This window comes from Bubalus bubalis, chromosome X (genome assembly GCF_019923935.1).
Source record: "Bubalus bubalis isolate 160015118507 breed Murrah chromosome X, NDDB_SH_1, whole genome shotgun sequence".
NCBI lineage: Eukaryota > Metazoa > Chordata > Mammalia > Artiodactyla > Bovidae > Bubalus > Bubalus bubalis.
The window spans coordinates 135,491,150-135,509,576 of NC_059181.1; the positions used below are offsets into that span (position 1 = coordinate 135,491,150).

The window sequence follows — 18,427 nt, forward strand, 5'->3', positions numbered from 1 at the left end:
ATCCATATATGACCACAGGAAAAACCGTAGACTTGACTAGACGGACCTTTGTTGGCAAAGTAATGTCTCTGCTTTTGAATATGCTATCTAGGTTGGTCATAACTTTTCTTCCAAGGAGTAAGCGTTTTTTAATTTCATGGCTACAGTCACTATCTGCAGTGATTTTGGAGCCCCCCAAAATAAAGTCTGACACTGTTTCCACTGTTTCCCCATCTATTTCCCATGAAGTGATAGGACCAGATGCCATGATCTTCATTTTCTGAATGTTGAGTTTTAAGCCAACTTTTTCACTGTCCACTTTCACCTTCATCAAGAGGCTTTTAGTTCCTCATCACTTTCTGCCATAAGGGTGGTGGTGTCATCTGCATATCTGAGGTTATTGATATTTCTCCCGACAATCTTGATTCCAGCTTGTGCTTCTTCCAGCCCAGCGTTTCTCATGATGTACTCTGCATATAAGTTAAATAATCAGGGTGACAATATACAGCCTTGACGTACTCTTTTCCTATTTGGAACCAGTCTGTTGTTCCATGTCCAGTTCTAACTGTTGCTTCCTGACCTGCCTACAAATTTCTCAAGAGGCAGGTCAGGTAGCCTGGTATTCCCATCTCTTTCAGAATTTTCCACAGTTTATTGTGACCCACACAGTCAAAGGCTTTGGCATAGTCAATAAAGCATAAATAGATGTTTTTCTGGAACTCTTTTGCTTTTTTGATGATCCAGTGGATGTTGGCAATTTGGTCTCTGGTTCCTCTGCCTTTTCTAAAACCAGCTTGAACATCTGGAAGTTCACAGTTCACGTATTGCTGAAGCCTGGCTTGGAGAATTTTGAGCATTACTTTACTAGCATGTGAGATGAGTGCAATTGTGCTGTAGTTTGAGCATTCTTTGGCATTGCCTTTCTTTGGGATCAGAATGAAAACTGATCTTTTCCAGTCCTGTGGCCACTGCTCAGTTTTCCAAATTTGCTGGCATATTGAGTGCAGCACAGTAATGCTCAAAATTCTCCAAGCCAGGCTTCAACAGTACATGAACTTCCAGATGTTCAAGCTGGATTTAGAAAAGGCAGAGGAACCAGAGATCAAATTGCCAACATCCGTTGGATCATAGAAAAAGCAAGAGAGTTCCAGAAAAATATCTACATTTGCTTTATTGACTATGCTAAAACCTTTGACTGTGTGGATCACAATAAACTGTGGAAAACTCTTGACCTGCCTCCTGAGAAATCTGTATGCAAGTCAAGAAGCAACAGTTAGAACTGGACATGGAACAACAGACTGGTTCCAAATAGAGAAAGGGGTACATCAAGGTTGTATATTGTCACCCTGCTTACTTAACTTATATGCAGAGAATATCATGTGAAATGCCAGGCTGGATGAAGCACAAGCTGGAATCAAGATTGTTGAGAGAAATATCAATAACCTCAGATAGGTAGATGACACCACCCTTATGGTAGAAAGTGAAGAAGAACTAAAGAACATCTTAATGAAAGTGAAAGAGGAAAAGTGAAAATCTTGGCTTAAAACTCAACATTCAGAAAATGAAGATCATGGCATCCAGTCCCATCACTTCATGGCAAATAAATGGGGAAACAATGGAAACAGTGAGAGACTTTATTTTCTTGGGCTCTAAAATCACTGCAGATAGTGACTGCAGCCATGACATTAAAACAGACTAGCTCCTTGGAAGAAAAGCTATGACCAACCTAGACCAGTATATTAAACAGCAGAGACATTACTTTGCCAACAAAGGTCTGTCTAGTCAAAGCTATGGTTTTACCAGTTGTCATCAGAGAAGGCAATGACAACCCACTCCAATACTCTTGACTGGAAAATCCCATGGACGGAGGAGTCTGGTAGGATGCAGTCCATGGGGTCACTAAGAGTCAGACACGACTGAGCGACTTCACTTTCACTTTTCACTTGCATGCATTGGAGAAGGAAGTGGCAACCCACTCCAGTGTTCTTGCCTGGAGAATCTCGGGGATGGGGGAGCCTGGTGGGCTGCCATCTATGGGGTCACACGGAGTTGGACATGACTGAAGTGACTTAGTAGCAGCAGCAGCAGCATGTATGGATGTGAGAATTGGACTATAAAGAAAGTTGAGTGCTGAAGAATTGATGCTTTTGAACTGTGGTGTTGGAGAAGACTCTTGAGAGTCCCTTGGACTGCAAGGAGATCCAACCAGTCTATCCTAAAAGGAATCAGTCCTGAATATTCATTGGAAAGACTGGTGCTGAAGCTGAAACTCCAATACTTTGGCCACCTGTTGTGAAGAGCTGACTCATTGGAAAGACCCTGATGCTGGGAAAGATTGAAGGCAGGAGGAGAACAGGACAGCAGAGGATGAGACAGTTTGATTGCATCACCGACTCAATGGGCATGAGTTTGAGCAAGCTTTTGGAGTTGGTGATGAACAGGGAAGCCTGGCTGCTGTAGTCCATGGGGTTGCAAAGAGTCGGACATGAATGAGTGACTGAACTGAAAATAAATTTGGTAAGGACAGTGTAGGAAACATCTGAAAATGTCATACTTTCCCTGGAGCTCTGACGTTTGTGACTTACAGGGAGGAAAGAACTCTTGCTGACTGTTACAATTAGTCATGTCTGGTGAATGCAATATCAACAGTCACTGCCTACTGCAATAAAGACAAACAACTTACTTTACTCTTCTGCTCTATAAGTCTATTTCTGGTGCAGCTCATTGTCAGAATCTAAATTATGTCTATAACCTTCATAGCAAAGATGTGAAAATGGCTCATTAGGGCAAACAGCGAGTCCTTGAATGACAGCGTTAGTGACAACTGTTTCACTGAAATTTGAAGAGCATGACCCCAGAAAGTCCTAGCAGCCCACATTGCTGCCTTGTTATCATAACAAACCAGGAGGAACCTCAGCTGCCACAGTTGGTCCTAGTCATCATCACAACCATGAACAGTGAGAGGCTGACCCAACAGCTGCCTGCTGCCCTGCCCTCAGCCCAGAGGACACAAACCATGTCAAATGGGCAGTTATGCAAGAAGCAGTGGCCTGGGCAGGCTCATATATCAGTGGCAACAAGGTCATCACAATGAAGGTTGAGGGAACTGTTAAATGATTCAAGGTAAGAAACAGATATGGTTTCACCAACAGGAATGCCACCAAGGAAAATGTATCAATATTAGTACAGCAAACCCCATGAAGAAAAATAGCCCCAGGAAGTAGCTTTGCAGAGTAGGAAATGGAGAGAGTGTGGAGTCTGATGTTGTTGAAGGAGAAAAGGTTGTGGAGGCAGCAGATGTTACTGGCCCTGGTGGAGTTCCATCACCAGGCGGTAAATATAGCAGACCATAACCATTAGGGAAGGTATCCATGTCCACCCAGTTATCTGCAGAATTAGCAGAACAGTGAGAAGGAGGAAGAGAATGAGAGATTGGAGAATGCTCCTGAATGCCAGGCCCTATGGCAGGCGAAGTTTCCCACTTTAGTACTTATGGAGACCCTATGGACAATGACTACAGTGTTCCAACCATCCTGTGCAGGGAGAAGTGATGGAGGGTGCTGACAACCAGGGTGCAAGAGAGCAAGGTAGACCAGTGAGACAGAATAAACTATGGGGTTATACCTAGATCACAATTCTACAGGGGCTGTCCTCGCCAAACACAGACCAGAGAGGACAGCAATGAAGAAAATATGGAAAATCAAGATGAGACCCAAGGTCAGCAGCCACCTCAACCTTGGTACTGCCGCAACCTCAGTTACTGATACAGACACTCAACCAGGAGATGGGAAAGAAACAGCACCTGTTAATAAAAGTCTTTAACAATTAAAAAGTCTTATTAATTAAAACATAATAGTGGAAATTTAAGGGGATAATATTGGGAAGTTAAAAATACATATAATTTTCAACCTAGCACACACAAACATGGAATATGTGTGTATTGGTGCATCCTTCATACAAGAAATGGAGATACAAGAGCAATGACCAAAGTTTTTGGGACCAAGGTATCTTTTGTTTAAGGAGAGATCCATGAATGAATATGAAGATTATCCTAGTGCTCAGGATTTTGCTCTCTAATGGGAAAGTCAAATCCTATTTAACTTGATAAATCTATAAAATAAAAAACATTGAACAAATCCAACAGTAAAACCATATACAGTAAGATCGATAGAACAAGAATAATGTGAACATTTTAGTTTGGAAAGTGTGTCCGACTCTGCGACCCCATGGACTGTAGCCCACCAGGCTCCTCTGTCCATGAAATTCTCCTGGAAAGAATACTGGAGTGAGTTGCCATTCCCTCTCCATGGGATCTTCCTGACCCAGGGATCGAACCCGGGTCTTCCGCATTGTGGGCAAATTCTTGACTGTCTAATCCACAAGACTATAACTTTTGGTTATCTTAAAATTTCCCTTTATATATAAGTACAATATGCATGTATAACACACAACATACAATATTTTATTGATGCATAAATCATAAGCATATAATTATATGAATTTTCAAAGTGAATACATGGATAACCATCATTCAAACCAAGAAATATAATATTTTCAACAGCATTGGAGCACACTTAACCATGAATGACCACTGTGTTTACTTTTAGCTTCACAGATTAGTTCCCCTTGGTTTCAAACTTTATATGCCTTTATATACATACAGTAGAATGAATACATAATCTTTAGTATATTCAAATAATAGAAACTACACAGCAATGAAAATTAATATACCAGGAATGAAATGGAAATCCTGGACTAGCGCGTTTACATATAGTCAACTATATTAGCTATTGTCAAAGTGAATGTACCAGTTTACTCTACCAGGAGTATACAGGAAATCAGATTGTCTTACATCTTAACAAAAACTTGACACTATCTATCTGCTTTTACCCGTGGCGGATTCATGTTGATGTATGGCAAAACCAATACAATATTGTAAAGTAATTAGCCTCTAACTAAAATAAATAAATTTAAATTAAAAAAATTGGCATTATTACAAGCATTTAATAGTTCCTCAATCTGATTTTAATTACCATGCCTTTGATAACTAATTGATGTTGACTACATATTAATATGTTTATTGGAGATTTGGAATCATCTATAGGGAAGAACCTGTTCAAGCTAATCTGACTTGAACAGTCTTATTAAACTGATTTGAAGAAGTTCGTTATATATTTTGGAAGGAAATCCTTGATTGGATATATGTATTGCTTCTTTTTATCAGAGCAAATAGTTCTACATCATACCTGTTTTATTGTTTTCTTGCCATCTGTGATGTGCTTGGTTGCTCAGTCTGGTCTTCCTCTGCAACCCATGGACTGTACCCTGCCAGGTTCCTCTGTCCATGGGGATTCTCCAGGCAATAACATTGGAGTGGGTTGCCATGCCCTCCTCCAGGGGAATCTTCATAACACAGGTTTCTTGCCATATGTGTTGTCAAATTTGAATTTCCTATCATCTCACATAGCTCTTAAATAAATCCATACTTTCCCAATTTCCAGGGCTTTACTTTTCACTTCTTTTGGTATAGCATTACAATTTTAGTCCTAATAAAATCTCATTTTCATCATTGCACTTTCCAGGTTAAGAATTTATAAGAGTCGTGTTATCCAAAGGGCAAGAAATTTTATTGCCATAAAGTCCTATGGGAGCATGGGGAAGTTGAGACAGGAAGCTAGAGAAGAGGGAAAGAACTGTTACTCTTCACTGCAAGTCTGGCCTTTTTGAAGGAAAGAATTAGCTATGAAGAGTCTCAGACTGCAACACAGTTTTAGGAAAATTAAGGTCAGGTTGATACAGTGTCCTGAGACCAAAGTTGCCCTGTGAGATTAGTCCTACATCTCATAGGAATGGATCTGCCTTAGTATCACTGTGGCATTCAGTCATTCACTGGCAGCCACCTTTAGGTGCTCCTGGAATCTTCTATTACATTCTCTGCAGTACGAGATCTTAGAGCTGTATTTTTATGATCGACCCAAGAGCTCATTATAAATGACCTGAACAAACCAAAAATCTCCAACAGTTCACAATATTGGCCCACTATTTTTTTTTAATCAAGCTTATCACATACTATCCCCTTCCACAAAATTCTTGTTCTAGTCTTCACTGTGCCTCTTTCTTATTCCCCATCTCCTTAGCTGCCATTTTCGTTGCTGTTCCTCTATTCCATGTTGTATACTCTGACTATAATATTCTTGCACTACACTTCCACTCACTGAAGGCCAACTCTTTCATCAGGGTCCTGCTCAAATTCTATTAGTTCACTGCTCCAGTGACCTTTATTTTTTTCAAAATCTTTTTAGCATTTATATTCCAAATCCTTTATAGTATTTGATTTCTTATTGTTGTGTTTGTATGCTAATACATATACAATTTACTTAACTTTATAGAACTTATTGAAGAAAAAATTGAAGGATTATATCTTCTACAGTGTTTTCATATTCTAGGAATTAGAATGCTTTAGATGTACACTCTCAGGAGTTTGCATATCTTCTACAATGGCATATACCAAACTGCATTAGATTTATTTGCTTATTTGATCTATTATACCCATCATGCATAACATGCTCAAAATATATTTATTGAATATATTGCTGAATGATTCTAACTTAGTTATTTTATTATTTCATCCTCTATGTACTTTGTGTTTTGGTAATATATGTTCAACTGTGACTTGATCTTTCTCAGATTTATGACTCATTTGGTGCTCAGCATTTTGGAGTGATATCACTAAATCAGGAAATACACCTTTGTTGATTAAACATATATCTCATATCTATTTTCATCATCATGCATTCAATGTAATTGATTATAGACATACCTGATTTTACAAAAATTGTTTTAGATTATTGTTAAACTGATAACATCAGTAAACTTTATACTTTGGATTAATAAAATGCAGGAAATAACTTAAGAAAAATATTTCAGTGAATCAATTTTGAGTATTTCCCATTATACTATAAGAAGAATATAAAATTCTATTAAATGATCAAACTCCATATTTACTGAAGTAAACCTAGTCCAGGAGTTTTTCAAATTCTACCTTTAAAAGATCACTAATGGATTCTTCAAAAACAAACCAACAAACTCATAGAAAAAGAGATCATATTTGTGATTTCCGGAAAGAGGGGTCAAGGAGTGGGAATTGGGTGAAGGTGATCAGAAAACACAAACTTCCAGGGATAAGATAAACAAGTACTTAGGGATGTAACCTACAACATGATGATTGCAGTTACCACTGCTGTATGGTACGTATGAAAATGGTTAAGAGAGTAAATCCTAAGAGTGAACATCACAAGGAAAATGTTTTTCTATTTCTTTAATCTTTTATCTATATGAGATGATAAATGTTCACTAAACATATTGTGGTTATCATTTCATAATGTATGTAAATTAAATCATTATGCTGTATACCCTAAACTTATTCAGTGCTATATGTCAGCTGTATCTCAATAAAACTGGAAGAAAAAATGGTATGTAATGGTATGAACTATAAAGCTATGAAAAATCAACAGCAACACCAGTAATAATTACATTTGCTTGAATAACATAAGATTACCATTAATAAGATCATGAAAATAAAAATAGAACAAAGAAACAAAAAATTCGGCCCATTTCCATTTCCATAGTCCAAGACAAACATTTGACTTTTCTTTTGCAAAAACTTTTATAATTAAAACCCCCAATATGACTTCTAAGTTATTATTTTAAAAACTTTTATTTGACTATTGTAAGAATAATATAATTAAATCAGTATAATCCAGTCAACATCCTTTGACTTATTTTCATTTCCAAGGAAAGAAAAATACTCTGCACATGAGTAAATATTAGCAAGTTGAGCACAAAGTTATACATGATGAAATCCAAATGTGATTAAAATTAATAAACAGTCTCTGCTTTCTTACAGAGAGAATAACACCAACATTGTACAGACACTTTAGAATTAAACTGCATAATAACTTTAATGGAAATTAAAGGCACCTTATTTTCTTATTATGAACATTGAACAGACTTATGAAAAATATGGGAAAATATGCATCTCTGATGAACAAAGGGTAATTCTACTTTCTATAGTGTGGTGGGCAGAATAGTTGTTCTCTCAAAACATCCAACTCCTATTCCCTTGAACTTAAATTAGGTAATTAAGGTTGCTTATCAAGTGACTTTGAGAGGGAAATGTTATACTTTTATATCAGGATGAAAGTGATATTACCAGGATGGGGTGGGGAGGCAATGTAACTACGAGGGTTCTTATATGCAAAAGCAGGAAAATCAGAGTCAGAGTCATATAGTATGAGGGAGACTCAATTATCCATTTTTTATTTTGAAGATGGAAAGGCACTATGAGACAAAGAACTCAGCATCCAAAAGCTGAAAAATATAAGAAAAAAATTGTGTCCATATTGGGATAAATGGTGGCCCCCAAAAAGACATGTCTATGTAAAATCCCTTTACAATGTGTAAACTAAATGTTACTTGGGAAATATAATTTTTCAGATGCAATTAAACTACAAAATTTGAGATCAGATTATCCTGCATTATCTGAGTGGTCTCCAATTCCAAAGACAAATGTTCTTATAAAGAAAAAAGGAGGGGCTTCAATTATGACTCAATGGATAAGAATCTGCTTGCCAAGGCAAGAGACATCGGTTCAATTCCAGATCTGGGAAGACCCCACATGCTGTGGAGCAATTAAGTCCATGTACCACAGCTACTGAGACCACGTGTTGCAACCGCTGAAGCTCACATACCCTACAGTCTGTGGTCTGCAACAAGAGAAGCCACTGCAATGAGAAACCTACACATCTCAACTAGAGAGTAGCCCCGTTTCACAACAACTAGAGAAAAGCCGTGCATGCATCAATGAAACTCCAGTACAACCAAAAATAAATAAAATTATTTAAAAAATAAAAATAGAAATTTAAAGAAAGAAACAGGGATATTTGAGACAGACAGAAGTATGGAAGACAGAGGAGAAAGCAATTAAGGATGAAGGCAAAGACTGGAGTGATATAGCTACAAGTCAAAGAACATGTTAACATACCAGAAGCTGAAAGAAGCAAGGAAGGATTTTCTCCTAGAGTTCCAAAGTGACGGTGGCCCTTTCGAACACCTTGATTTTGGATTTTTGGCATCCAGAATATAAAGGAAAAATTTCTCTCCTTTGTAAGACACTACAGTTCAGTTCAGTTGAGTTGCTCAGTCTTGTCTGACTCTTTGCGACCCAATGGACTGCAGCGTGTCAGGCCTCCCCATCCCAGAATTTACTCAAACTCATGTCCATTGAGTCAGTGATGCCATCAAACCATCTCTTCCTCTGTCGTCCCCTTCTCCTCCAGCCTTCAATGTTTTCCAGCATCAGGGTCTTTTCCAATGAGTCAGCTCTTTGCATCAGGTGGCCAAAGTATTGAAGTTTCAGCTTCAACATCAGTCCTTCCAATGAATCATTTCAGTCAGTTCAGTCGCTCAGTCGTGTCTGACTCTTTGCGACCCCATGAACCACAGCACGCCAGGCCTCCCTGTCCTTCACCAACTCCCAGAATTTACCTAAACTCATGTCCATTGAGTCGGTGATATCATCTAACCATCTCATCCTCTGTCCTCCCCTTCTCCTCCTACCTTCAATATTTCCGAACAACAGGGTCTTTTCGAATCAGTCAGCTCCTCGCAACAGATGGCCAAAATATTGGAGTTTCAGCTTCAACATCAGTCCTTCCAATGAACACCCGGGACTAATTTCCTTTAGGATGGACTGGTTGGATCTCCTTGCAGTCCAAGGGACTCGAAAGAGTCTTCTACAACGCCACAGTTCAAAAGCATCAATTCTTCTGTGCTCAGCTTTCTTTATAGTCCAACTCTTACAATCCATACATGACCACTGGAAAAACCATAGCCTTGACTAGACAGACCTTTGTTGGCAAAGTAATGTCTCTGCTTTTTAATATGCTGGCCAGGTTGGTCATAACTTTACTTCCAAGGAGTAAGCATCTTTTAATTTCATGGCTGCAGTCACCATCTGCAGGGATTTTGGAGCCCAGAAACATAAAGTCAGCCACTGTTTTCCCATTTGCCATGAAGTGATGGGACCAGATGCCATGATCTTAGCTTTCTGAACGTTGAGTTTTTTTTTTTTCTTTCATTTTTTTTTTTTTTTGGTTTTGCCATACATTGACTTGAATGTTGAGTTTTAAGCCAACTTATTCATTCTCCTCTTTCACTTTCATCAAGAGGCTCTCTAGTTCTTCTTGGCTTTCTGACATAAGGGTGGTGTCATCTGCATATCTGAGGTTATTGGTATTTCTCCTGGCAATGTTGACTCCAGCTTGTGCTTCATCCAGCCCAGCGTTTCTCATGATGTACTCTGCATAGAAGTTAAATAAGCATGGAGACAATATACAGCCTTGACGTACTCCTTTTCCTATTTGGAACCAGTCTGTTGTTCCATGTCCAGTTCTAACTGTTGCTTCCTGACCTGCATACAGGTTTCTCAAGAGGCAGGTCAGGTGGTCTGGTATTCCCATCTCTTTCAGAATTTTCCACAGTTTATTGTGATCCACACAGTCAAAGGCTTTGGCATAGTCAATAAAGCAGAAATAGATGTTTTTTTTTGGAACTCTCTTGCTTTTTCAATGATCCAGTGGATGTTGGCAATTTGATCTCTGGTTCCTCTGCCTTTTCTAAAACCAGCTTGAACATCTGGAAGTTCACCATTCACGTATTGCTGAAGCCTGGCTTGGAGAATTTTGAGCATTACTTTACTAGCGTGTGCTGCTGCTGCTGCTAAGTTGCTTCAGTCGTATCTGACTCTGTGCGACCCCATAGATGGCAGCCCACCAGGCTCCCCCATCCCTGGGATTCTCCAGGCAAAAATACTGGAGTGGGTTGCCATTTCATTCTCCAATGCATGAAAGTGAAAAGTGAAAGTGAAGTCACTCAGTCGTGTCTGACCCTTCATGACCCCATGGACTACAGCCTACCAGGCTCCTCTGTCCATGGGATTTTCCAGGCAAGAGTACTGGAGTGGGGTGCCATCACCTTCACGTGTGAGATGACTGCAATTGTGCCATAGTTTGAGCATTCTTGGACTTCCTTGGTGGCTCAGACAGTAAAGTGTCTGCCTACAATGTGGGAGACCTGGGTTCGATCCCTCAGTCAGGAATATCTCCTGTAGAAGGGAATGGCAACCCACTCCAATACTCTTGCCTGAAAAATTCCATGGATGGAGAATCCTGGTAGGCTACAGTCCATAGGGTGGCAAAGAGTTGAACACGACTGAGCGACTTCACTTTAACTTTCAGCATTCTTTGGCATTGCCTTTCTTTGGGATCGGAATGAAAACTGACCTTTTCCAGTCCTGTGGCCACTGCTGAGTTTTCCAAATTTGCTGGCATATTGAGTGCAGCAATTTCACAGCATCATCTTTCAGGATTTGAAATAGCTCAACTGGAATTCCATCACCTCCACTAGCTTTGTTCATAGTGATGCTTCCTGAGGCCCACTTGACTTCACATTCCAGGATGTCTGGCTCTAGGTGAGTGTTCACACCATTATGATTATCTGGGTCATGAAGATCTTTTTTTGTACAGTTCTTCTGTGTATTCTTGCCACCTCTTCTTAATATCTTCTGCTTCTGTTAGGTCTATACCATTTCTGTCCTTTATCAAGCCCATCTTTGCATGAAATGTTTCCTTGGTATCTCTAATTTTCTTGAAGAATCCCTAGTGTTTCCCATTCTATTGTTTTCCTCTATTTCTTTGCACTGATCACTGAGGAAGTCTTTCTTATCTCTCCTTGTATTCTTTGGAACTCTGCATTCAAATGGGTATATCTTTCCTTTTCTCCTTTGCTTTTTGCTTCTCTTCTTTTCACAGCTATTTGTAAGGCCTCCTCTGTCAGCCATTTTGCTTTTTTGCATTTCTTTTTCTTGGGGATTGTCTTGATCCCGGTCTCCTCTACAATGTCACGAACCTCTGTCCATAGTTCATCAGGCACACTTTCTATCAGATCTATCACTTAAATCTCTTTCTTACTTCCACTGTCGAATCAGGTGCACTTTGCTGGAGCAGCTGTGAAGATATACCCCACGTCCAAGGTCAGGAGCGGCAGCTGTTCTTCACTGGACTGGCCAAGTCCAAGGTCAGAGAAACCCCAGTAAGATGGTAGGCACTGGAGCGGCCGTGAGGAGATACCCCACATCCAAGGGCAAAGGCGAAGCCCCAGCAAGATGGTAGGAGGGGCGAATTCACATTTAGAATCAAACCCCATTCCCGCCACAGATGCTCAGAGGGCTCAAACAAACCTTGAGTGCACCAGGACCCAGGGACCCCACAGAGACTGACACAGAACTGTGTTTGAGTGTCTCCTGTGGAGGTATGTGTGGGCGGTGGTCTGCCACAGGGACAGAGGCTCTGGGTGCAGCACATTTGGGTATGGCATAAGCCCTCTTGGAGGAGGTCGCCATTAACCCCACCATAGAGCTGCCAGAACTTACACAGGACTGGGAAATAGACTCTCAGAGGGCACAACAGAACTTTGTGCATCAGGACCCAGAAGAAAGGAGCAGTGACCCCATAAGAGACTGTCCTGGACTTTCCTGTGGGTGTCCAGGAGTTTCCGGCAGAGGCGTGGGTTGGTGGAGGCCTGCTGCAAGGTTGGGGGTACTGAGCATAGCAGTACATGCATCTGATCTTTTGAGGGAGGTCACCAGTATTTTCATTATCTCCACCATAGTTTGGCCCCAGGTAAATAGCAGGGAGGGAACACAGCTTCACCCATCAACAGAAAATTGGATTAATGATTTACTGAGCATGGCCCCACCAATCAGAACAAGACCCAGTTTCCCCCGCAGTTAGTCTCTCTCACCAGGAAGCTTCCATAAGCCTCTTATCCTTCTTAATCAGAGGGCAGACAGACTGAAAACCACACTCACAGAAAACTAACCAAAGTAATCACATGGACCACAGCCTTGTCTAACTCAATGGAACTATGAGCCATGCTGTGTAGGGCCACCCAAGACAGATGGGTCATGGTGGAGAGTTCTGAGAAGATGTGGTCCACTGAAGAAGGGAATGGCAAACCACTTCAGTATTCCTGCCTTGAGAACCACATGAACAGTATGAAAAGGCAAATAGATAGGACACTGAAAGATGAACTCCTCCAATGGTAGGTGCCCACTATGCTTCTGGAGATCAGTGGAGAAATAACTCCAGAAAGAATAAAGGGACAGAGCCAAAGCAAAAACAACACCCAGTCGTGAATGTGACTGCTGATGGAAGCAAGGTCTGATGCTATAAAGAGCAATATTGCATAGGAACCTTGAATGTTAGGTCCATGAATCAAGGCAAATTGGAAGTGGTCAAACAGAAGATGGCAAGAGTGAACATCGACATTCTAGGAATCAGTGAATTAAAATGGACTGGAATGGGTGAATTTAACTCAGATGACCATTATATCTACTACTGCGGGCAAGAATCCCTTAGAAGAAATGGAGTAGCCATCATGGTCAACAAAAGAGTCTGAAATGCAGTACTTGGATGCAATCTCAAAAATGACAGAATGATCTCTGTTAGTTTCCAAAGCAAACCATTCAATATCACGGTAATCCAAGTCTATGCCCCTACGAGTAATGCTGTAAGCCACTAGGTTTGTGGTAATTTGTTATCACAGACTTAGAAATTTAATAAAAGCTCAGAAAGCCTCCAGGAAGGAATATGGCTCTGCTAAAACATTAATTTTAGCCCAGTGTGACCCATTCTCAACTTCTAACCTCCAGAACTGTGAGATAATATATTTGTATTGTTTTAAATCACTTACATTTGTGTTAATTTGTTATGGTAGCTATAGAAAACAAGGATGCATAGCTATATAAAATGTGGTGTTTAAGCACTTCTCTGAAAAGAACACAGACTTCAAGTGAGCCTTTGATACTCTCTGGAAAACCTACTAAGTATTTTTTACTAGTAAATTTCTGTAATATCTCTAATGACAATTTTACATGTTCTCCTTGCTAATCAAACTCACAGCACTTTTACTGTCTGACTTATTTCATTTAGCAAACTACCCTCAAAGTCTGTCTGTGTGTGTTAGTTGTTCAGTCCTATGTGACTCTTTGTGACCCCATGGGCTCTTCTGTCCATGGAATTCTCCAGGCAAGAATACTGGAGTGGGTTGCCATATCCTTTTCCAGGGCATATTCCTGACCCAGGGATCAAACCCAGGTCTCCTACATTGCAGGCAGATTCTTTACCATCTGAGCCCCAAGGCTGATTCAAAGTCTGTCTATCTTGTTGAAAATAACAGGATTTCCTTTTCTTAATGGATTAATAGTATCCTATTGTACATATATACCACATTTTCTTTGTATTCATCTGTTGATGGACATTTAAGTTGTTTCTGTCTTGGTTACTGTAAAAAGTAAATATGGGGGTGCTGGTGTCTCTGTGTCACAGAGATTTTGTTTCCTTCAGTATATACCCAGAAGTAGAATTGCTTGATAGTATAATAGCTCTGTTTTTAATTTTTTGAGGACCCTCCATACTGTTTTCCATAGTGGCTGCACCAACATACATCCCCATCAACAGTGCACAAGGGTTTTCTTTTCTCCACATCCTTGTCATCATTTGTTATCTCTTGTCTAACAGCCATTTTAATGAGTGTGAAGTGATGACTCATTGTGGTTTTAATTTGTATTTCCCTAATGATTGGTGAAAAAAGCTGAGCGCCAAAGAATTGATGCTTTTGAACTGTGGTGCTGGAGAAGAGTCTTGCGAGTCCCTTGCACTGCAAGGAGATCCAACCAGTCCATCCTAAAGGAGACCAGTCCTGGGTGTTCATTGGAAGGACTGATGCTGAGGCTGAAACTCCAATACTTTGGCCACCTCACGCAAAGAGTTGACTCATTGGAAAAGACCCTGATGTTGGGAGGGATTGGGGGCAGGAGGAGAAAGGGACGACAGAGGATGAGATGGCTGGATGGCATCATCAACTCAATGCACATGAGTTTGTGTGAACTCCGGGAGTTGGTGATGGACAGGGAGGCCTGGTGTGCTGTGATTCACGGGGTCGCAAGGAGTCGGACATGAGTGAGCGACTGAATTGAACTGAACTGAACTGAACTGAATGACTAGTGATGCTGAGCACCTTTTCATATGCCTGTTGGACATCTGAATATCTTATTTGGAAAAATGTCTACATGGGTCCTTTGCCCATTTAAACAAATGATTATTATTATCATTTTGTATAAGTTGTTTACATATTTTAGACATTAACTTCTTAGAAAATACATGATTTGCAAATACTTTCTCCCATTACATAGGTTTCCTTTCATTTTGTTTATGGTTTCTTTTACTCTGAAGAAGCATTTTAGTTTGGTATTGTCCTACTTGTTCGTTGCTTTTGTTGCTTGTGTTTTGGGTGTCACATCCAAAACATCTTTGCCAAGACCCATTTCAAGAAGCCTGACCTCTGTTTTCTTCTAGTTTTATGATTTCAGGTCTTATATTTAAGTCTTCAACCCATGTTGAGTTAATCTTTGTATATGATATAAGATAGGGGTCTACTTCCATTCTTTTACATATAAATATCCAACTTTCCCAGTGCCATTTATTTAGAAGACTGTTTTTACTTCACCAAGTGTTCTTGACTCCCATGTCAAATAGTTAACCATATATGCCTGGGTTGACTTTTGGACTCTCAACTCTGTTCCATTGATTAATGTATCTATTTTCATGCCAGTACCACACTGTTTTAGTTACTATAGCTTTAAAATATAGCTTAAAATCAGATCATGTAGTGCCTTAGCTTTTCATTTGGATAGTTTCAGTTGCTTTATCTTCAAGTTTACAGATTTTTTTGCTGTGTCTAAACTGCATAATCTCATACAATTATTTTCTAACTCCATAAATTGTATTTTTTATCTCTTGAAGTTTTATGTGGGTATTTATATATATTTCATGCATCTACTAAACATACTCGATCTTTCCCCTACCTTGTTGAACATATACTCAATATTAATTATTTTCATGTCCTTGTATATTAATTATATAATTTCCACCATTGATGAGACTGCTTCTATCAGTTTACCCTTTTTGGTGTTATATTTTCCTACTTCTTTTCATGCACTGCAACTTTTTATTAAATATCTGATATTGTGATTTTGTTTTGCCACTGAGTACTGGAAATCATTGTATTCCAATAAATATAGTTTAGCATTCATCTTGGACACCATTATGTTACTTGGAAATAGTTTCTCCTTTGGGGATTTGACTTTGAGTTTATTAGATAGGACCACAGAAACCTTTATCTAGTGTTAATTTTGTCTCCCTACTTAGAAAATACCCTTCTGAGTATTATTTCTAATGCCCCATATATTATGAGGTTTCCAATTTTGGTTTGTGGAAACAAGAACTATTCCCAAAGTGAATTAATAGTATTATTTCCCTGGCTCTTTTTGGTTGTTTATTTACTTGACCTCAGGTAGTTTCCTCACATGCATGCACTAAAATAGTACTCAGCAGAAAAACTTTAATTGTGTTAGTCTTCCCAGACTTGTGGCTCTATCTCCTCAACTCAAAGAGATTGCCAGGCTTTGTCTGGGTTTCTGATCCCTGCACTGAAACCTTTAAAGTGTTCCTAGGCAGTAATATGGGACAATTATAAGGTTCACCTTGTCTCCTTACCCTGTTTTTAGAAATCACTGTCCTGTTCTACTTGACCTGGAAATTATTGTTTCATATATTTTATCTGAATTTTAAATTATTTTAGGTGGGAAGGTAAGTCCAGTTCAATGTTGATCAGAAGTGAAATTCAGATATTTATTGTAATGGTGGTAGGAAGAATAATGGCCCCCAAATATGCACACATCCTAATCCTTAGTACCTGTGAATTTGCTAGGTTACATAGTAAAGGGGAATTAAGACTGCAGATGGAATTAATGTTGCTAGTCATTTGACCTTAGGACAGGATTATGCTAGTTTATCTGGATGGAACCAAATGAGGAGCATCCTTAAAAGCAGAAGAGGGAGGCAAAAGTATAGTTCGAAGTGATTTGATGTGAGAAGACCTCAACCCATAGTTGCTGGCTTTGAGGACAGGATAGAGGAAGATATCCATAAGTCAAGAAATGCAGACAGCCTCCAGCAGCTGGAAAAGAAAAGTAAATGGATTTGCCCCTAGAGCCTCCAGAAAAGAATGCAGTATTTAAAAAAACTTGATTTTAGCCCAGTGAGACCCATGTCAGAATTTTGAGGTATAGAGTGATAAAATATTTGCACAGTTTTAATTCACCAAGTTTGTGGCAATTTGTTGCAGCAACAATAGAAAATTAATATATATAGGTGAGAAAATAAGAATTGAACATTTCATAGTTCAGAGTTAGAGTTGGGTCATATGCCAAGATGAATTATATCAGGTCTTAGTAATTAGACTAAGATACAAGAAGTCAGAATCCAAGCAAGTAGTGTGAACAAGACCATCATCAAGAATAGAAATTTGATCTACACTAAAGAATTTTTGTTAAATTACTCAATGTATTTTTTTTTGATAAGTAAAGGAATTTGATGATGATTACAGTTATTTAAGAGGGAAAAAAAGAGTGAAGGCACAAAGCTAGGTTAAAACAATTGAGATAAATTCTGACAGTCCTGGTACAATGACTTTCAGGGTGTGTAAAAGTTAGTCTGCAGAAATGTTGCAAAGGCACTGATAGTCAGACATACTATTGCAATTATGGTAATCTCTAAATTATAATAAAATTTGGTAGTTTTAATTTAATATTTTTATTCTCAGTCATCATATGTGATTATCAGAACAGTAAAGAATATTTTACAAATTTGGGAAAGGGGAGAAATGGACACAAGTGTAATACTCTGTTTTAAAAAATGTTTATATAATGTGCTAATGTTCACAGATGCTTTTGAACTGTGGTATTGGAAAAGACTGGTGAGAGTCCCTTGGACTGCAAGGAGATCCAACCAGTCAATATTAAAGGAAATCAGCCCTGAATATTCATTGGAAGGACTGATGCTGATGCTCCAATACTTTGGCCTCCTGATGCGAAGAACTGTCTCATTGGAAAATACCCTGATGCTCGGAAAGATTGAAGACAGGAAGAGAAGGGGACGACAGAGGATGAGATGGTTGGATGGCATCACTGACTCAATGGACATGAGTTTGAACAAGCTCCAGGAGTTGGTGATAGACAGGGAAGCCTGGCGTGCCTCAGTCCATGAGTTGGCAAAGATTTGGACACAACTGAGAAATAGAACTGAATATTCACAGCTAGAACATCAGCTATCCATTAAATATTCTACTCAGTTTATATCAACCTAAGCATGATTGTTCACTAATGGATATTAATCTTATGGTTGCTAGAGGATTAAGAGATTGCCAGGGTAAATTATGACAACATCTGTCTCAGAAAATAGAAAACTATTTTTCCAAGAATCATCAA

General features: G+C 39.2%; 1 pseudogene; it reads left to right on the plus strand.

The window, feature by feature from the left end:
* Window positions 1-3,012: 3,012 nt before the first annotated feature.
* LOC102391956 lies at window positions 3,013-3,743 on the plus strand (annotated as a pseudogene).
* The last annotated feature ends 14,684 nt before the right edge of the window (window positions 3,744-18,427 follow it).